This window comes from Coregonus clupeaformis, unplaced genomic scaffold (assembly GCF_020615455.1).
Source record: "Coregonus clupeaformis isolate EN_2021a unplaced genomic scaffold, ASM2061545v1 scaf0162, whole genome shotgun sequence".
In the NCBI taxonomy this organism is placed as follows: domain Eukaryota; kingdom Metazoa; phylum Chordata; class Actinopteri; order Salmoniformes; family Salmonidae; genus Coregonus; species Coregonus clupeaformis.
The window spans coordinates 48,581-70,488 of record NW_025533617.1 but is presented as its reverse complement, the minus strand read 5'-3'; the positions used below and the strand labels follow the sequence as shown (position 1 = coordinate 70,488).

The window sequence follows — 21,908 nt, the reverse complement described above, 5'->3', positions numbered from 1 at the left end:
GAGAGAGAGAGAGAGAGAGGGAGAGAGACAGAGAGGGAGAGAGAGAGAGAGAGACACAGAGAGGGAGAGAGACAGAGAGGGAGAGAGACAGAGAGAGAGAGAGAGAGAGAGAGAGAGAGGGAGACAGAAACAGAGAGAGAGAGAGAGAGAGAGAGAGAGAGAGAGAGAGAGAGAGAGAGAGAGAGAGAGAGAGAGAGAGAGACAGAGAGCCATCTGGTGTTGGGAGAATTACTGCCTGGAGGCTCTCTTTTTGAGGGGAGGGGGACACAGGGGGAGTGTGGTGAACAACTCAGCAGTCCCCATCCTCATCACACCTCATAGCCCTCACTGCTGAGTGACCCAGAAAAGGAAACTGATTTGGCACATTAAAATGACACGTTTTCTTATCAATTGGTAAGATGATTGCACTCAAGTTCATTGTTTTACATGGTTAGTAGTAAGAGCCCAGAAAAACATTTTAAATTTGTCACATTTTTAGTCATTTAGCAGACGCTCTTATCCAGAGCGACTTACAGTTAGTGATTTTTCATACTGCCCCCCCGTGGGAATCGAACCCACAACCCTGGCGTTGCAAACGCCATGCTCTACCAACTGAGCTACAAAAAACGTAGATAGATCATTGACAGGACATACGACCCTTTCATCTTTCTTTTTTCTGCCTCTCGCCTCACCTCCCCTTGTGTTTATCTACACAGTAAAGCTGTTTTTCCTGCTCCCTCATTCCAGAGTATGCAATACTCGCTAGAGTAGTAGTGACTTGACATGATGCAGCTGCTGTGGGGCTCATATGGAACCAGTGCAGTGTTATAATGCTGAATTTCTGCCTCACAGAATGCACAGACACATCTCCCCAGCCAGCCAGTCACTCTCTCACACTGAGCACAGACATTCAGTCCCTAGAGAGAACAGGCAAAAAGCAGACACACACACACACACACACACACACACACACCACAGCTGATGACATGTCTGTATCTCCCTCTTGTGGACATTGATGGCACTCCACTGTGCTGTGAAATTGGAGCGCCCGGCATATGTCACCTGCTGTACACTCTCCATAACAGCCTGCAGTGCTGAGCATCCCCACCTTGTGGCGAAACACTGAAATGGTTCAGTTCAGGAGGCTAGAGAGACTGGGTAGTGTATTGATTAAATGGTTCCGTTCAGGAGGCTAGAGAGACTGGGTAGTGTATTGATTAAATGGTTCAGTTCAGGAGGCTAGAGAAACTGGGTAGTGTATTGATTAAATGGTTCCGTTCAGGAGGCTAGAGAGACTGGGTAGTGTATTGATTAAATGGTTTAGTTCAGGAGGCTAGAGAGACTGGGTAGTGTATTGATTAAATGGTTTAGTTCACAGAGGATTTTCACAAGCAATGGTTAAACTCTCTGACAAACTTTAAAGACATGCTCTGGGAACTTTGGCAACTACTCAATATTTCTTAAACCTCCAGCTTTGGGCTGGATGTGTCAATGTGTAGTTCATACATGTAATCTATGAGCAGAATTACTTTCTTACCTCAATTAGCCACAAAATCCCTAGTTTGAAAACGAAATCGCTAGTTTCTGGAAGCTGTGCTTCGGTATTTTCCCTACATTTCCCCCCATGTGGGCCAGCCCCCTAGCAATTCGAGTTCTAGCCAATGAGCTTCAGCCCCTCGCCATTTGAGTGACAACTCGCAAAATTCGCACCCACAGCAGAGTGAGAGAGAGAGAGCGATGACGTGTTGCACATATCTGCACATATGTGACGTAGTACGAAATTCTCGGGGACCACTTTTGGCTCGTGAGCGCTGCTTATAGAACTACTGGCTAAAAAGTATACAAAATCACTGGAGATCAGTTGAATAAAGACGTGTCCTTTCATTGGTCTAGATGAGTGTTTCCCAACCCTGGTCCTCCAGTATCCCCAACAGTGTTTCCCAACCCTGGTCCTCCAGTTCCCCCAACAGTGTTTCCCAACCCTGGTCCTCCTGTATCCCCAACAGTGTTTCCCAACCCTGGTCCTCCAGTTCCCCCAACAGTGTTTCCCAACCCTGGTCCTCCAGTTCTGCCACTCTTAATAAGAATTAATATACACTGCTCAAACAACACATCCTAGATCTGAATGATTGAAATAATCTTATTAAAATACTTTTTTCTTTACATAGTTGAATGTGCTGACAACAAAATCACACAAAAATTATCAATGGAAATCAAATGTATCAACCCATGGAGGTCTGGATTTGGAGTCACCCTCAAAATTAAAGTGGAAAACCACACTACAGGCTGATCCAACTTTGATGTAATGTCCTTAAAACAAGTCAAAATGAGGCTCAGTAGTGTGTGTGGCCTCCATGTGCCTGTATGACCTCCCTACAACGCCTGGGCATGCTCCTGATGAGGTGGCGGATGGTCTCCTGAGGGATCTCCTCCCAGACCTGGACTAAAGCATCCGCCAACTCCTGGACAGTCTGTGGTGCAACGTGGTGTTGGTGGATGGAGCGAGACATGATGTCCCAGATGTGCTCAATTGGATTCAGGTCTGGGGAACGGACGGGCCAGTCCATAGCATCAATGCCTTCCTCTTGCAGGAACTGCTGACACACTCCAGCCACATGAGGTCTAGCATTGTCTTGCATTAGGAGGAACCCAGGGCCAACCGCACCAGCATATGGTCTCACAAGGGGTCTGAGGATCTCATCTCGGTACCTAATGGCAGTCAGGTTACCTCTGGCGAGCACATGGAGGGCTGTGCGGCCCCCAAAGAAATGCCACCCCACACCATGACTGACCCACCGCCAAACCGGTCATGCTGGAGGATGTTGCAGGCAGCAGAACGTTCTCCATGGCGTCTCCAGACTCTGTCACGTGTGCTCAGTGTGAACCTGCTTTCATCTGTGAAGAGCACAGGGCGCCAGTGGCGAATTTGCCAATCTTGGTGTTCTCTGGCAAATGCCAACGTCCTGCACGGTGTTGGGCTGTAAGCACAACCCCCACCTGTGGACGTCAGGCCCTCATACCACCCTCATGGAGTCTGTTTCTGACCGTTTGAGCAGACACATGCACATTTGTGGCCTGCTGGAGGTCATTTTGCAGGGCTCTGGCAGTGCTCCTCCTGCTCCTCCTTGCACAAAGGCGGAGGTAGCGGTCCTGCTGCTTGGTTGTTGCCCTCCTACGGCCTCCTCCACGTCTCCTGATGTACTGGCCTGTCTCCTGGTAGCGCCTCCATGCTCTGGACACTACGCTGACAGACACAGCAAATCTTCTTGCCACAGCTCGCATTGATGTGCCATCCTGGATGAGCTGCACTACCTGAGCCACTTGTGTGGGTTGTAGACTCCGTCTCATGCTACCACTAGAGTGAAAGCACCGCCAGCATTCAAAAGTGACCAAAACATCAGCCAGGAAGCATAGGAACTGAGAAGTGGTCTGTGGTCACCACCTGCAGAACCACTTCTTTATTGGGGGTGTCTTGCTAATTACCTATAATTTCCACCTGTTGTCTATTCCATTTGCACAACAGCATGTGAAATGTATTGTCAATTAGTGTTGCTTCCTAAGTGGACAGTTTGATTTCACAGAAGTGTGATTGACTTGGAGTTACATTGTGTTGTTTAAGTGTTCCATTTATTTTTTTGAGCAGTGTATATTATATATATATATACACAGTGGGGAGAACAAGTATTTGATACACTGCCGATTTTGCAGGTTTTCCTACTTACAAAGCATGTAGAGGTCTGTAATTTTTATCATAGGTACACTTCAACTGTGAGAGACGGAATCTAAAACAAAAATCCAGAAAATCACATTGTATGATTTTTAAGTAATTAATTTGCATTTTATTGCATGACATAAGTATTTGATCACCTACCAACCAGTAAGAATTCCGGCTCTCACAGACCTGTTCGTTTTTCTTTAAGAAGCCCTCCTGTTCTCCACTCATTACCTGTATTAACTGCACCTGTTTGAACTCATTACCTGTATAAAAGACACCTGTCCACACACTCAATCAAACAGACTCCAACCTCTCCACAACGGCCAAGACCAGAGAGCTGTGTAAGGACATCAGGGATAAAATTGTAGACCTGCACAAGGCTGGGATGGGCTACAGGACAATAGGCAAGCAGCTTGGTGAGAAGGCAACAACTGTTGGCGCAATTATTAGAAAATGGAAGAAGTTCAAGATGACGGTCAATCACCCTCGTTCTGGGGCTCCATGCAAGATCTCACCTCGTGGGGCATCAATGATCATGAGGAAGGTGAGGGATCAGCCCAGAACTACACGGCAGGACCTGGTCAATGACCTGAAGAGAGCTGGGACCACAGTCTCAAAGAAAACCATTAGTAACACACTACGTCGTCATGGATTAAAATCCTGCAGTGCACCCCCTGCTCAAGCCAGCGCATGTCCAGGCCCGTCTGAAGTTTGCCAATGACCATCTGGATGATCCAGAGGAGGAATGGGAGAAGGTAATGTGGTCTGATGAGACAAAAATAGAGCTTTTTGGTCTAAACTCCACTCACCGTGTTTGGAGGAAGAAGAAGGATGAGTACAACCCCAAGAACACCATCCCAACCGTGAAGGATGGAGGTGGAAACATCATTCTTTGGGGATGCTTTTCTGCAAAGGGGACAGGACAAATGCACCGTATTGAGGGGAGGATGGATGGGGCCATGTATCGCGAGATCTTGGCCAACAACCTCCTTCCCTCAGTAAGAGCATTGAAGATGGGTCGTGGCTGGTTCTTCCAGCATGACAACGACCCGAAACACACAGCCAGGGCAACTAAGGAGTGGCTCCGTAAGAAGCATCTCAAGGTCCTGGAGTGGCCTAGCCAGTCTTCAGACCTGAACCCAATAGAAAATCTTTGGAGGGAGCTGAAAGTCCGTATTGCCCAGCGACAGCCCTGAAACCTGAAGGATCTGGAGAAGGTCTATATGGAGGAGTGGGCCAAAATCCCTGCTGCAGTGTGTGCAAACCTGGTCAAGACCTACAGGAAACGTATGATCTCTGTAATTGCAAACAAAGGTTTCTGTACCAAATATTAAGTTCTGCTTTTGTGATGTATCAAATACTTATGTCATGCAATAAAATGCAAATGAATTACTTAAAAATCATACAATGTGATTTTCTGGATTTTTGTTTTAGATTCCGTCTCACAGTTGAAGTGTACCTATGATAAAAATGACAGACCTCTACATGCTTTGTAAGTAGGAAAACCTGCAAAATCGGCAGTGTATCAAATACTTGTTCTCCCCACTGTATATTATTGCCCAGATCGCTCGTTCTATTTCATGTATTACCCATTCTAGTCCCTGTGTCTACCTTCAAGATGTTGGATAAGCTTATTTCCAAATTCATATGGCAAAACAAGAGACTTACAGTTACAGTGATACTCAGTCAAAATAAGAGACTTACAGACTTACAGTGATACTCAGTCAAAATAAGAGACTTACAGACTTACAGTGATTCTCAGTCAAAATAAGAGACTTACAGTGATTCTCAGTCAAAATAAGAGACTTACAGACTTACAGTGATACTCAGTCATTTTTTACCCAAAGATAAAGATGGTCTGGGATTACCCAATAAAATAAATGTACTTTTGGGCCGCTCAATTAAAAGCTTTGGTGGCCTGGATTAAACAAGACTTTGGGTCGGTTTGGGTCTGTTTGGGTCTGTTTGGGTCTGTTTGGGTCGGTTTGATTCGGTTTGGGTCTGTTTGGTTCTGTTTGGGTCGGTTTGGGTCTGTTTGGTTCAGTTTGTGTCGGTTTGGGTCTGTTTGGTTTGGGTCGGTTTGGTTCTGTTTGGGTCGGTTTGGTTCACTCTCAAGGGCCATGAAAATGACTAACAATGCCGACTTTCTGCCATCCATAATGGACAGTGGCTTCAGTAGATGGGCAGATTAAAAACATATATATAATTGATCATAATTAACCAGCTTTTTTGAAGGGATTGTTCTCAAATATTCTACTAGGCTCCAAACCAAATTTGATCTGCCTGCAAATGACATGTTTAATTCCAGATAAGACACTACCTAATGACACACAAGGAATGGGAGGTCGTTTAGAAAATTACCATCCAGTGTAGAGCAATATTTCATCAACATATTGGAAGGTCAAATAACAGTCGGAAAAGAGGTGTCTCAGTTATTTAAAAGGTTACAGATGACTACATCTGAACACACGCGGGATGTTAAAGGAAAATGAGAACTGGAAATGAATGTGGTGGTGGAAGATGAATCAAGGGAGACAAAAAAATAAAATAAATTTAAAGTAGTCACAAATGCACTAGTAGCCCAGTGTGGAGGGAACTTGACTGGAAAGTAAAGATGAGATACTTTAGAACATCTTTCTTAATATCGAAGTTAGATTTTTTAATTTTTTATTCAGCACTATGTTGGAGGGGCTGTGGACCAATAGGAGACAGCAGACATACCTTCTGGGACAAAGTTACAGGGGTTCTGGAAGAACATTCAGAAAGAAGTAAACACATTCCTAGACATTGAGTTAATTAATGGAACCACTGTTCATTTTATTAGGGATAATCAGTGGCGATTTTAGCATGTAAATCCTGGAGGAGCCTTGTCTGGCAGCGAAACAGTTCATTCAGCCTCATTTACTACCTTTTAAAAAAACATAGCTGATATGGCTGACTTGCTTAAACAAATGTGGTTTCTACTGATAATTGAGATGTACAAACTATGGATTAGAGGCAATCCGTAATTTCGATTAAGACATTCATGAGCGAGTTGAACGGACATGGTCAATATAACTATTTGTTCAGCACTTTTGAAATGTACAGCGACAGAATTCAGAACCTGGGCCGTTCTTACAGTGTTCTCCCTGTACACCAAGTCAGAACCGTAGGATAAATGAAGGGGACATGTAAACAGACAATGAAAGCTCTTACCACATATACCATACCACTCTTATCCCACCCGTATTTGATAGATTATTATTCCAATTTAGCTGTTAATCTGGTTTTAATTCGACAAGGCTTTCTCTCGTTTCCGATTGGAGGGCGGATGTCCACGTGACTATGAAACCTACCAATTTGTTACATTGTAACAGTTAAAAGTGTCTATTTCCGAGGTTGATCAACTCCCAATCTCTGCCATCAATTTTTAAAACCATCATTTTTGATATTTGGTGGAAAGATTACAGAGCTCATTTTGGTGTAACTGTCAATGAATTTGTCGTGTCGGAGAACGGCACCTTCCTTCCGAAAGCATTGCCGTATCGCTTCTCGGCCTTTTGGCTAAGATCAAGTGTAGTATCTGTTCTTATCAGTTTAATATCTGATACGTCCCCTATCTGGGGACCATATATTAAATTGATTTTTGGAATAGGGAGATGGAATAGGGGCTTGCTCCGTCCACTCCACGCATCGACCTGGTATTGCAGTACCTCCAGGAACGGTGCACCCCCTGGCATTGTAAAGAAAAGATAGGATAATTCAATTGACTGGCTTAGTGTTCTTTTATTAGAATCATGATGAAATTACGTTTGAGGTAGTTCATCTCAATGTCGATGATGACTTGCTAGTGGTGGTCAAGTCTGTCTGTCTGTCTGTCTGTCTGTCTGTGACTCATTCACCAGGCTGGCATACAGAGAGGTGGTCAGGAGGCCGGAGGGCAGAGAATTTGTGCTTTTGTTGTTGTGCTTTTGTTGTCAAAAGTTTATTTTTTATTTTTCCTGTTTCACTATTGTTTTGTCCCGGGTTAGGTGGTGGTTTGGTGGTGGACCTGTTGGGTGAGTTAAGTTGTTTTCCTTATTTATTTCTTGCTTTTCTTTGTGTTAGCTTGTTGTTGGTGTTCTGTGTTTACTTTTTTTTAAAAAATATTAATTGTTCTGTGTTTGCTCGTTGTTGCTTCTTTTGTTACTTTTATTTATTTTTCTTTGTGTTTCCCCATCCTTTTGTAGCCCTAGTTTCCCTTTAGTTCTACCCCCTTGTTTTGTGTTTGTGTTAGTGTTTGCTAGCTTGGTTGGCTTGCTGGCTAGCCGGCATGTTTAGCTTTAGCTTGGCTGGCCTGCTAGCCTCCTCGCCCCTTAGGCTTGGCAGGCATTGTTTGTTCCTTTCTGTTCATCTTGTACCCCCCTGTAACCCATCCATACCCCTTAGATTGTATTTCCATCCCCTGAACTTTCCCTTGTCTTGGTTTTTGGTTGTTGCCTTTTGTTCTTGTTTTTCACTTGGGGGGGCATTTTGCTGGCTGGCCGGCCTGCTAGCTGGTTAGCTTAGCCTGGCCTGCTGGTGAGGCCTGCCAGCACCTGTAGGGTGAGTTAAGTGTTTTTTCTTTATTTCCTTATTGCCTTTCTTTGTGTTAGCTTGTTGTTGTTGTTGTGTGTTTTTTGTGTTTACTTTAGAAAAACTCAAAAAAACATTATTTGTTCTGTGTTGGCTCGTTGTTGTTTCTTTTGTTATTCTTATCTTTCTCATTTTTTGTTCCTTGTGTTTCCCCATCCTCTTGTAGCCCTAGTTTCCCTTTAGTTTTTACCCCCTTGTTTTCTGTTTGTGTTAGTGTTTGCTAGCTTGGTTGGCTTGCTGGCTGGCCGGCCTGTTTAGCTTTTAGCTGGGCTGGCCTGCTAGCCTCCTCGCCCCTTAGGCTTGGCAGGCATTGTTTGTTCCCTTCTGTTCGTATTATACCCCCCCTGTAACCCATCTATACCCCTGAAATTGTATTTCCATCCCCTGAACTTTCCCTTGTCTTAGTTTTTGTTTGTTGCTTTTTGTTTTCACTTGGGGGGCCATTTTGTTGGCTGGCCGGCCTGCTAGCTGGTTAGCTTAGCCTGGCCTGCTGGTGAGGCCTGCTAGCCTCCTAGCCCCTCAATTTGGCTTATTTGTGAGTATTTGTTTTGTTCTTTCTGTGTCCTTTCACCCCATCCATATTAGTCCCCTCGTTTTATACCCATTTTTTCCCTCTTGTTTGTTTTGTCATCTGGGAGGTTTAGCATCCGGCCTGCTAGCTTGTTAGCTTAGCCTAACTTGCTAGTACGGCCTGCTAGCCTCCTAGCCCTTGTACATTGTTTGTTTGGTGTGTTTCTTGTATTATATTTCCCATCCTTCCCCCGTGTCCTTTTGTGTTTAGTTTAAACCCCTTCCCCCCCACCGTCTCTCCCTATTTTTGTTGATAAGTTAGTTGGGTGCTGTGCTAGATAGTTTGTTTTGTGTCCCGGGTTTTGGTAGGCTCCGTAAGAAGCATCTCAAGGTCCTGGAGTGGCTTAGCCAGTCTCCAGACCTGAACCCAATAGAAAATCTTTGGAGGGAGTTGAAAGTCTGTATTGCCCAGCGACAGCCCCGAAACCTGAAGGATCTGGAGAAGGTCTGTATGGAGGAGTGGGCCAAAATCCCTGCTACAGTGTGTGAAAACCTTGTGAAGACCTACAGGAAACGTATGATCTCTGTAATTGCAAACAAAGGTTTCTGTACCAAATATTAAGTTCTGCTTTTCTGATGTATCAAATACTTATGTCATGCAATAAAATGCAAATTAATTACTTAGAAATCATACAATGTGATTTTCTGGATTTTTGTTTTAGATTCCGTCTCTCACAGTTGAAGTGTACCTATGATAAAAAATTACAGACCTCTACATGCTTTGTAAGTAGGAAAACCAGCAACATCGGCAGTGTATCAAATTCTCCCCACTGTACGTACAAATGTGTGCGCACGTGACTGTAAGCCGCTTTGGATAAAAGCGTCTGCTAAGTGGCCTATTGTTATGACAGCCTCTGACATCATGGGGACAGCGTCTCCTCGTGGTCGGTGACATCAGAACCCCTGGAACACATCACCTGTTACCGACAAATAGATGGTTTGGTAACCACCTAGTTACCGCATAAGACAAATACTTAACTACATAAGAGGCTTTCGCCCCCAGCTCTACAAGATTATCCAGCTAACGTTTCATCAGCCAGGCGACTAGCTAGTTAGCAACTACATCATTGTAAAAGCCCTGGTCTTTCTCAGAGTCACAAATACCAAATCACTAGAATTCAGTAGCAGAACTGGACAAAGATATCGTCATTGAAAGACCCAAGATGCTAATTAACACATTGTGCATTGTTAAGAATAACCTTCACGTTAGTTGGCTAGCAAATGTTCAGCCCTGCTGCACAGACCCTATGGACTGTAGTCTAGAGCGCCTGGTTAAATTGTGCTTAGGAGCATTTTTTTTATCTACAAGTGGTTAAACTAGTTTGCGTCATTCACCATCTAAATAATGTATGTAACAGTACTTTCCCCGATGGGACAGTATGTTACTACCCAAACTGATGTTTTGACCACATTGAATTGGGGAGAATTAAACAATTGTACATCCTTAGGATTGGTGATGTTAGTATAAAAGTTTATTTTATAAATATTAAAATTGAACTGAAATTGTCAAACCCTGCATAAATATAAAAAAGTTAATCAAACCCTACATGCTGTGACGCCTCTTGTATTTAGTTTAAATGTGTAAAGTATTTTGCATACTGTGCTGTAAAGTTTGACTGTATATTTTGTTAATATATTAATGACCTTTATTTAACTAGGCAAGTCAGTTAAGAACAAATTCTTATTTACAATGACAGCCTACCAAAATGCAAATGGCTCCTGCTGGGACCGGGGCTGGGATTAAAAATAAAACAATAAAAAAATCGGCCAAAAACACACATCACGACAACACTACATAAACAGAGACCTAAGACAACATGGTAGCAACATCCCCTTGTCAACATGGTAGCAACATCCCCTTGACAACATGGTAGCAACACAAAACATGGTACAAACATTATTGGGCACAGACAACAGCACAAAGGGCAAGAAGGTAGAGACAACAATACATCACGCGAAGCAGCCACAACTGTCAGTAAGAGTGTCCATGATTGAGTCTTTGAATGAAGAGATGGAGATAAAACTGTCCAGTTTGAGTGTTTTTTGCAGCGCGTTCCAGTCGCTAGCTGCAGCGAACTGAAACGAGGAGCGACCCAGGGATGTGTGTGCTTTGGGGACTGGCAGAACAGGTGTTGTATGTGGAGGATGAGGGCTGCAGCAGGTATCTCAGCGGGAGGGTTTTATAAATAAGCATCAACCAGTGGGTCTTGCGACGGGTATACAGAGACGACCAGTTTACAGAGGAGTACTGTGTGCAGAGATGTGTTCGATAAGGAGCACTGTTGGCAAATCTGATGGCCGAATGGTAAAGAACATCTAGCCGCTCGAGAGCACCCTTACCTGCCGATCTATAAATTACGTCTCCGTAATCTAGCATGGGTAGGATGGTCATCTGAATCAGGGTTAGTTTGGCAGCTGGGGTGAAAGAGGAGCGATTACGATAGAGGAAACCAAGTCTAGATTTAACCTTAACCTGCAGCTTTGATGTGCTGAGAGAAGGACAGTGTGCCGTCTAGCCGTACTCCCAAGTACTTGTATGAGGTGATTACCTCAAGCTCTAAACCCTCAGAGGTGGGCTCCCGAGTGGAGCACTGCATCTGTGCTTGAGGCGTCACTACAGACCCTGGTTCAATTCCAGGCTGTATCACAATCCGGACGTGATTGGGAGTCCCATAGGGCAGTGCACGATTGGCCCAAGATTGGCCGGGGTTGGCAGTCATTGTAAATAAGATTTTGTTCTTAACTGACTTGCCTAGTTAAATAAAGTTTAAATAAATAGTAATCACACCGGTGGGGAGAGGGGCATTCTTACCAAACCACATGACCTTTGTTTTGGAGGGGTTTAGAACAAGGTTGAGGGCAGAGAAAGCTTGTTGGACACTGAGCTTTGTTGTAGAGCGTTTAACACAAAATCCGGGAAGGGGCCAGCTGAGTATAAGACTATCTGCATATAAATGGATGAGAGAGCTTCCTACTGCCTGAGCTGTGTTGTTGATGTAAAATGAGAAGAGCGTGGGGCCTAGGATGGAGCCTTGGGGTTCTCCCTTGGTGACAGGCAGTGGCTGAGACAGCAGATGTTCTGACTTTATACACTGCACTCTTTGAGAGAGGTAGTTAGCAAACCAGGCCAAAGACCCCTCAGAGACACCAATACTCCTTAGCCGGCCAACAAGAATGGACTACCGTATCAAAAGCTTTGGCCAAGTCAATAAAAATAGCAGCACAACATTGCTTAGAGTCAAGGGCAATGGTGACATCATTTAGGACCTTTAAGGTTGCAGTGACACATCCATAACCTGAGCGGAAACCAGATTGCATACCAGAGAGAATACTATAGACGTCAAGAAAGCCAGTCAGTTGACAAGTTCTTCCAACACTTTTGATAAACAGGGCAAAATAGAATTTGGCATGTAATAGTTAGGATCAGCTTGATCTCCCCCTTTAAATAAAGGACGCACCGTGGATGCCTTCCAAGCAATGGGAACCTCCCCAGAGAGGAGAGACAGGTTAAAAAAGGTCAGAGATAGGCTTGGCGATGATGTGGCAACAACCTTAAAGAATAAATATATAAAGTATTGAAGTCTGTAGTCAACACATCAAAACAGATCAACATCTTTGGTTTTGTACTCTTAATTTTGTCATACGCTGGAGGGGGAGGGGCAGTGCTATAATTTTCTTTCTCGAAACGCAACAAATAATTTGGACGGTCTCTAAAAGTCACTGGCCAAACCAATACACGGACTTGACAGTCAAACAAACCCTTAAATAGCAGCCAACTGTTTCAACTTGATATCCTATGGCAGCCATGATCTGTTTAAGCTATCAGACAGTGTTCCCCCACCCCTTGCCATGATGGCAGCCTCCCAAAATCAACATCCACCATTCCAAATTAAAGTGCCCATCTAACCCACCTGGGTATTCCAAGTTTACATGTGGCCTTTGAATAGTGTTTACACAGTGCTACACCTAAGGAGGCCTTAAAGTCATATATATTTTTCCAAACGTATGGACGATTCGCAATATATATTTCGCCCAATAAGCATCGTACAATTAAAAAGGTAGAACACAGTTCATTTCAAAACAGCCAGCAATAATATAATGAACTCCGGGCTTGTGAAATTATACTTACGCTAAGCCGCCCACAACCGTAAGACCCACTAATTTCGTTATTTTATCAAAATAATGTATTGCTTTCTTGCAATAAATCACTTATCTGGCTTTCAAGTCTATGAGTCTACTCTCATGTGCTAGTGAGTAGCCAGCTGACCTCTGCGTTTTAAGTCTAGCCCATTTGCTAACTAACAAGGTAGAACAGATGAATTTATGAACACACACCGAGTCTCCAACTGTTTGAACAGCATGCACACCTGTTCAGATGTTGAAATCAAGCGGCCCGTTTTATTCCTCAGAATGAGAACGAGTTGCCAATTCCATAGAACTGTTTATGCTCATTTATAATATGTGGCTTAAAAGATACCGCGATGCAGCTTGGGACAGAATTCATCTTCCAGAAACAATGTTTGACACTCTTAGTAGGATCTACTCTTCGTGCAATTTCAGAAGTTAATGTAAGGGTATCCGCTATTACAGTAAAAAAAATATGTCTCAACGAGTTCTGTTGGACCAAATCTCAAACCGCAAGTGGAACCCGTTGGTCAGAGTAAGAAGTGATCTTTCATCTTTGTTGCTGTGAGTGGCAGGGGCTTAGCGCGTGTACATAGCGTGTAATGAACCAAGGAGACGAAACTAAAAAAGACATGAAAACAAGCGGACAAAACATTAAACCAAAATAACTTAGGAATATCGCGCAAAAACTAATTAGATATATTGCCCAGCCATAACTACAACCTATACATTTGCCCCGTTCTATTGATTTCAGCTTATAAACGATAGTGATGCCTAAAAACAAAAGTGGTTCCACATCCCGCTGCGTTTCCCTTCCCGTTTTGGTGACCCAATCAACGAGTGATTTATTGCCACCTAACAAAATAACAGTTTAAGATGCCTGTGCAGCTTACAAGGTGCTGATTTAAGACTGCTATTATTGCACATTTGTAGGTTGTACATTATGTCTTAAATATATCAAAAAACTGTACATCTCTGAATATTGGTTATGGATTTGGACAAACTGTTGACACATCGGGCCTTTTTTTTAAAAATACCTTTAACTAGGCAAAAGTCAGTTAAGAACAAATGCCGCCCTATGGGACTCCCAATCACGGCCGGTTGTGATACAGCCTGGAATCGGACCAGGGGGTCTGTAGTGAAGCCTCAAGCACTGAGATGCAGTGCCTTAGACCGCTGCGCCACTCGGGAGCCCTTTTAGAAATATTTTGTCAACAGGAAGTAGCGTCAAGTTTTAGGAATATAAACTGAACATTAATATGCAACGGTATTGCACGTAATCAGGTAAAAACTGCTGAACGATTCCAAAAACATGCTGCAATTGAGTATATACCAGAAATAACCTAGACGGGTTTGCCCTGGCTATAGACCCACGTGGTGCTAGCTAGGTGGCTATGTTAGCTAGCATGCGTCGTTTCAAAGTTAGTTGGCGTTTATAACTTGCAAACGGGGAATTTACTTTAAAACATTAGTTTAAAAAGGTAGCTAGCTAACTACGTTTCCACAAAATGAATAATTGGAAGCCGTCGCAAGCCAAGAAATCCGTTGGTAGAGTTAGCGCTAGTAGCAATCTTCAAGCAAACGAGGCAGCGAAAACAGCTCGTTAACTTGCAAGCGAACTAACGCTCAGTCTGCAAAACATGATCTACTCACCAAAGGTATCAGGTCATTATATGACGGCTGAATTGTCTGCCTCTCTATATAATGCTGAGGTTCTTCCTCTCTGGTAAAGAGCTTGTACCTGGCTTTTTCTTACGCTTTATTGACTAAAGATATACATTCCATTTGAATGGAAGTCAACAATTAAAATATGATGTTAGAAGTGATGATGTTGAATTCCTACTAAACTCCTGCCTGACTAATGAAAACTATAGATAGGAACAGGGGTTCGTGCAGCCCAAAAATCTGAGGGGGCACAAAAGTACGTGAGTATGGTCCGGAAGTTGGAGAATTGTGCATTTTTCAAACACCTGAGCAGCTTTTTCCTGCAATCTAGAGAAATAATAATTATGCGTAATTCTATGTAAAAAAATAAATATATATATATATATACAGTGGGGAAAAAAAGTATTTAGTCAGCCACCAATTGTGCAAGTTTGTCAGAGTGGTGTGTGTGGATGAGTGAAAGGAATCAAGCGCAGGAACAAGGATGACTTCAACAGACTTTAGTAAGGTCCAACACAGGAAAAATGAGTCGCCAACCCAACCGGGCGGCGCGAACAATTACGCACAAACACAGTGCGGAAAAAACAAGAAAAGCGCACGCAGTGCGAACTCTCGAAAAATACAACAACGAGAGAATACAAACTCCTCGGAGGCAGGCTGACAATTAACAATCACGCATAACACCTGACCCAAACAAACGAAACTAAATAGGGAACACAATCAAACACAAACAAGGGACAGGTGTTACAAAGAGACAAAACCAAACGAACATGAAACATAGAACGGTGGCAGCTAGTACTCCGGAGACGACGACCGCCGAAGCCTGCCCGAACAAGGAGAAGGAGCAGCCTCGGCCGAAACCGTGACAAAGTTCTCCCACTTAAAAAGATGAGAGAGGCCTGTAATTTTCATCATAGGTACACGCCAACTATGACAGACAAAATAAGGAAAAAAAATCCAGAAAATCACATTGTAGGATTTTAATGAATTTATTTGCAAATTATGGTGGAAAATAAGTATTTGGTCAATAACAAAAGTTTCTCAATACTTTGTTATATACCCTTTGTTGGCAATGACACAGGTCAAACGTTTTCTGTAAGTCTTCACAAGGTTGTCACACACTGTTGCTGGTATTTTGGCCCATTCCTCCATGCAGATCTCCTCTAGAGCAGTGATGTTTTGGGGCTGTCGCTGGGCAACACAGACTTTTAACTCCCTCCAAAGATTTTCTATGGGGCTGAGATCTGGAGACTGGCTAGGCCACTCCAGGACCTTGAAATGCTTCTTACGAAGCCACTCCTTCGTTGCCCGGCCGGTGTGTTTGGGATCATTGTCATGCTGAAAGACCCAACCACGTTTCATCTTCAATGCCCTTGCTGATGGAAGGAGGTTTTCACTCAAAATCTCACGATACATGGCCCCATTCATTCTTTCCTTTACACGGATCAGTCGTCCTGGTCCCTTTGCAGAAAAACAGCCCCAAAGCATGATGTTTCCACCCCCCATGCTTCACAGTAGGTATGGTGTTCTTTGGATGCAACTCAGCATTCTTTGTCCTCCAAACACGATGAGTTGAGTTTTTACCAAAAAGTTCTATTTTGGTTTCATCTGACCATATGACATTCTCCCAATCCTCTTCTGGATCATCCAAATGCACTCTAGCAAACTTCAGACGGGCCTGGACATGTACTGGCTTAAGCAGGGGGACACGTCTGGCACTGCAGGATTTCAGTCCCTGGCGGCGTAGTGTGTTACTGATGGTAGGCTTTGTTACTTTGGTCCCAGCTCTCTGCAGGTCATTCACTAGGTCCCCCCGTGTGGTTCTGGGATTTTTGCTCACCGTTCTTGTGATCATTTTGACCCCACGGGGTGAGATCTTGCGTGGAGCCCCCAGATCGAGGGAGATTATCAGTGGTCTTGTATGTCTTCAATTTCCTAATAATTGCTCCCACAGTTGATTTCTTCAAACCAAGCTGCTTACCTATTGCAGATTCAGTCTTCCCAGCCTGGTGCAGTTCTACAATTTTGTTTCTGGTGTCCTTTGACAGCTCTTTGGTCTTGGCCATAGTGGAGTTTGGAGTGTGACTGTTTGAGGTTGTGGACAGGTGTCTTTTATACTGATAACAAGTTCAAACAGGTGCCATTAATACAGGTAACGAGTGGAGGACAGAGGAGCCTCTTAAAGAAGTAGTTACAGGTCTGTGAGAGCCAGAAATCTTGCTTGTTTGTAGGTGACCAAATACTTATTTTCCACCATCATTTGCAAATAAATTCCTTAAAAATCCTACAATGTGATTTTCTGGATTTTTTTCCCATCAATTGGCTGTCATAGTTGACGTGTACCTATGATGAAAATTACATGCCTCTCTCATCTTTTTAAGTGGGAGAACTTGCACAATTGGTAAATGACTAAATACTTTTTTCCCCCACTGTGTGATATATATATATATTTTTTTTTTCTGCATATCTTTTGAGCTGTCTATATCCTGACTGGTGTTTTGTTTTTTTGAAACTACATATGCTTCTCTGCTTCTCTGCTAAAATCTGGGTAAAAGATGGAAAGGAATGTGAGTCTTATTCAGTACATTTCGTTATTGCCTGCTTTTACTTATACATTTTTTACTAAACACTTTTCTTCTAATTTTCCTAAAAAAAACATCTGTCTGTCTGTCTGTGACTTTTTCCCCACAGCCCCCGAAAACTTGGCGAGTGGGTTCGGGGACAGCCTGGTGACTCATTCACCAGGCTGGCATACAGAGAGGTGGTCAGGAGGCCGGAGGGCAGAGAATTTGTGCTTTTGTTGTTGTGCTTGTGTTGTCAAAAGTTTATTTTTTATTTTTCCTGTTTCACTATTGTTTTGTCCCGGGTTAGGTGGTGGTTTGGTGGTGGACCTGTTGGGTGAGTTAAGTTGTTTTCCTTATTTATCTCTTGCTTTTCTTTGTGTTAGCTTGTTGTTGGTGTTGTGTGTTTTGTGTTTACTTCAAAAAATCAAAAAAATATTATCTGTTTTGTGTTTGCCCATTGTTGTTTTTGTTATTTTTATTTTTTGTTCTTTGTGTTTTCCCATCCTCTTGTAGCCCTAGTTTCCCTTTAGTTTTACCCCCTTGTTTTCTGTTTGTGTTTAGTGTTTGCTAGCTTGGTTGGCTTGCTGGCTAGCCGGCCTGTCTAGCTTTTAGCTTGGCTGGCCTGCTAGCCTCCTCGCCCCTTAGGCTTGGCAAGCATTGTTTGTTCCTTTCTGTTCGTCTTGTATCCCCCCTGTAACCCATCCATACCCTCTCAAATTGTATTTCCATCCCCTGAACTTTCCCTTGTCTTGGTTTTTGTTTGTTGCCTGTTGTTTTCACTTGGGGGGCATTTTGTTGGCTGGCCGGCCTGCTAGCTGGTTAGCTCAGTCTGGCCTGCTGGTGAGGCCTGCTAGCCTCCTCGCCCCTCAATTTTGATTAATTTTTTGATTAATTGTTTGTTTGTCCTGTGTCCCCTCACTCCATCCATATTGTTTCCCTAGTTATTTACCCCATTTAAGATTCCCTCTTGTTTGCTTGTTTGTTTGTTTGTTTTGTCAACTGGGAGGTTTTAGCACCCGGCCTGCTAGCTTGTTAGTTTAGTCTGACTTGCTAGTGCGGCCTGCTAGCCTCCTAGCCCCTGTAAATTTGTTTGTTTGGTGTGTTTTTTATTATTTTTCCCATCCTCCCCTCGTGTCCTTTTGTGTTTAGTTTAAACCCCTTCCCCCCACAGTCTTTCCCTATTGTTGATAAGTTTAGTTGGGTGCTGTGCTAGGTAGTTTGTTTTGTGTCCCGGGAATTGGTAGGCCCTGTTAGCTTAGCATAGCTGGGCCTGCCAGCCTCCCCCACTATTTTATTGTGTCTTTTTTTTATCACTGGTGTTGGGTTAAAGGGAGTGGGCCTCCATCATGTCAGCAGCACAGGCTGGCATGCGGAGGCACCACGCCGTGCGCCTCCTTTTAAAGGAGAAGGGAGGAAAAATTATGGAGTTATCCCGGTTGGATTTCTCCAGAAAATTCCTCCAAAAGGAACTCCGTTTCATTCCTGCGCAGGTGAACTGCATTTTAACCCTCCCGTATGGGAAGGGCTTTGATGTCAGCGCCAGCTTCTTGAGGGAGTTCTGGGGGAAACTCCAGAACAAGCAGGGATCCCTGGCAGAAATGTTTGAGGTGATCAAGCTGACGGACAATAGCATCAAAACTGTTATTGTCCGTATGTATAATGAGATGGTACAACCGGAGGACGTTACAGTATGGCTGGGCAGGTACTGCAAGGTGAAGGGGCCCCTGACCCAGGTGAAGGATCCCAATGGGATATGGACAGGGGCCTGGAGGGTCACTGTCCAGCAGAGGGAGGATCCCGGGGGCTATGGTGGGTTGAAAGCCATCCCATCCACCATAGTCCTCGGAGAGAACAGGGGCCATGTTCACTACCAGGACCAGCCCAAGCTGTGCCGTAAGTGTGGTGAACATGGCCACCTAGCAGACGCCTGTGACAAGGTGGTCAGCATGAAGTGCCGGGAGGTGGGCCACCGCTACGAGGATTGCACAAACGGAAGGTCGTGCAACCTCTGTGGCGAGCGGTCCCACCTCATCCGCAGCTGCCCCTCCTCCTGGGCCAATAAGGTCAGGGCTGGAAGGATGGAGGCGGCGGCTGCGGACCGGGCTTCCGAGCGCCAGAAGAAGGAAGCGGCAGTTGCCAAGGTAGCGGTAGTGGAGGAGGTGGTAGAGGAGGTGGTGGTGGTGGCGGTAGCGGAGGAGGTGGTGGTGGCGGTAGTGGAGGAGGTGGTGGCGGTTGTTGAGGAAGTGGTGGCAGTAGTGGAGGAAGTGGTAGAGAAGGTGGAGGGCGCGGAAGGCGCAGTGGTGGAAGAAGTGGGAGGGGAGGAACCCCTCCCCCCCTCCCCAATCCCCCTGCCCCAGATTGATGTGACCCCTGAAGGAGAAAGGGCCGAGAAAGACGGCTCTGGAGAGATGGTGAGTGAGAGCTCCCCAAGTGGGTCAGACAGTATGATGACAGTGTCGGAAACGACACTGTCAAGTGAGGAGAGTGTGGGAGAGGTGGGAGAGACCCTGGGCGAACACCTTCCCCTACGGAAGAGAAACGCCGAGGAGCTCTCCGACCCCGAACAGGGCGAGGAGAAAAAAGGAAAGTTAGAGTGGGAGAGCTCCCAGGGGGAGGATGAGTCCAGGGTCTTCCCATCCAACTCTCCTAACCAAGACTCGTTTTTAAACCCTGTTTTTACCTCCTCTCCCTACCGCCCCCCCTTACCCCGTAGGGAGAGAGAGAAAGATTCTGTAAAATAACCCCTTTTAAACTGTTCTAACGCCTTCTTTCTTTCCTTTTAGCACTGTTTTTACTAACCTCTTTTATGGCTTTTAACATCACCACCATAAATGTAAGGAGTATCGAGACCGATTTAAGAGCACAATCTGTTTTATCCTTTTTAGAAAGTTTTAATTCAGATGTGTTTTTATTACAGGAGTGTGGTCTACCCTTTTTAACCTCTTACAGTAAATGGGAGGAGAAGTGGCAGCATGGGCCCTCCATTTGGAGTGGATCCAATTTTAACCGAAACGATGGTGTTGCCAATTTATTTAAGACCCCACAGGTGGTGGTGAAGGGGAGCACAGTGGTGGTTGGGGGAAGTGCTCTTTTAGCCAACTGTACTTTTATGGGGAGGGATTTTAACGTGCTAAATGTATATGGTCTTAATAACAAACACGACCGGTGCGCGCTTTTAGAAGACCTGCAGTCCCACATGCTGGGGAGGGATCCTCTAGTGGTGGGTGGGGATTTTAACTGTGTTTTAAGTAGAGCAGACAGGAGAGGAGCGGGAGAAGATTTTAAGGTAGATAGGTCTAGTGTTTTATTGCAAGGGTTGTGCAGGGATTTTAAGCTAACTGACTGTTTTAAAACCCTGCATCCAAGAGAGGAGGGCTTCACCTGGACCAGTGGTGACGGCACCAGAGCCTCTCGCATTGACTATCTGTTTACCCGCGACTGCCCGCCAACTGATGCTAGAATAACCCCTGCTTTCTTCTCAGATCACGTAATGCTGACGTGCACCCTTTCACTAACTTCGGGTGTGACTGTAGGAAGAGGGCCCTGGAAACTGAACTGCTCCCTTTTAGAAGATGATAGAGTAGTTAGCCAGTACAGGGAGCAGTTCAGCCAGTGGCAGACGCTACAGGACTTCTTCGACACACGAGCACAGTGGTGGGAAATGGTGAAGGGTAAGACGAGGACCTTCTTTAGAGAGAGAGGAAAGAGAAAAAGTAAAGAAAAAGATAGATGCATGTTGGGACTGCAGAAGCGACTGGAACGGTATTTTAATCTAAACCAACAGGGTTTTGATTTTAACCAAGAAATCAAAGACGTTAAGAAAGAGATGGCATTTTTAGCAGAACAGAAGAGCAAGGGGGTTATTTTAAGAAGTAAAGAAAGGGAATTAGAAGAGGGGGCAAAATGTACCAGGTACTTTTTTAAAAAGATAGTCAGTAAGGGTAGGGTTATGACGGGTTTAAAAGATAAAGATGGGTTTTTAAAAACAGACACAGAGGGAATTAATTTATAATTATAATTGTAATTATAATTGGTCATTTAGCAGACGCTCTTATCCAGAGCGACTTACAGGAGCAATTAGGGTTAAGTGCCTTGCTCAAGGGCACATCGACAGATTTTTCACCTAGTCGGCTCGGGGATTAGAACCAGCGACCTTTCGGTTACTGGCACAACGCTCTTAACCACTAAGCTACCTGCCGCCCCGGCAGGTATTAATTAAAAAAGTAGTCGAGGGTTTTTATGGGGAATTGTTTGGTTTTAAAGATGTGTGTGAGGAAACAATGGAGGAGGTTTTAACATACATCGACAGGACTATACCAAACACAGACGACCTAACAAAAGACCTGACGATGACCGAACTTGACAAAGGACTGAGACATTTTAAGAGGGGTAAATCACCGGGGGAGGACGGCCTCCCTTTGGAGTTTTATCTAACCTTTTGGGATGTTTTAGCCGACGAACTTCTGACTGTTTTTACTGACTTTGAACAACTGGACAGACTACCCGACAGTTTTAGAACAGGAATCGTGACCCTTTTACACAAAAAAAATTACAGGACTGACCTTAGGAACTGGCGACCGATCACCCTTTTAAACTTTGATTGTAAACTTTTTACCAAGGTTTTAACACTCAGAATGTCTTCTGTTTTAGGGGAGGTGATCCACCCGGATCAAGCCTGTGCCATCCCGGGAAGGAAG

The 21,908-nt window shown here is 44.4% G+C and overlaps 2 non-coding genes across 2 annotated transcripts; one reads left to right on the top strand and one right to left on the bottom strand.

Annotated features, from left to right (window-relative positions):
* Nucleotides 1-7,217: 7,217 nt before the first annotated feature.
* Nucleotides 7,218-7,408, top strand: LOC121568524. The gene has a single exon (XR_006001271.1). It is a non-coding gene; the product is annotated as a U2 spliceosomal RNA (small nuclear RNA).
* A 2,533-nt stretch (nt 7,409-9,941) lies between these two features.
* LOC121568512 lies at nt 9,942-10,012 on the bottom strand. The gene has a single exon (XR_006001261.1). It is a non-coding gene; the product is annotated as a small nucleolar RNA SNORD38 (small nucleolar RNA).
* Between the last annotated feature and the right edge of the window lie 11,896 nt (nt 10,013-21,908).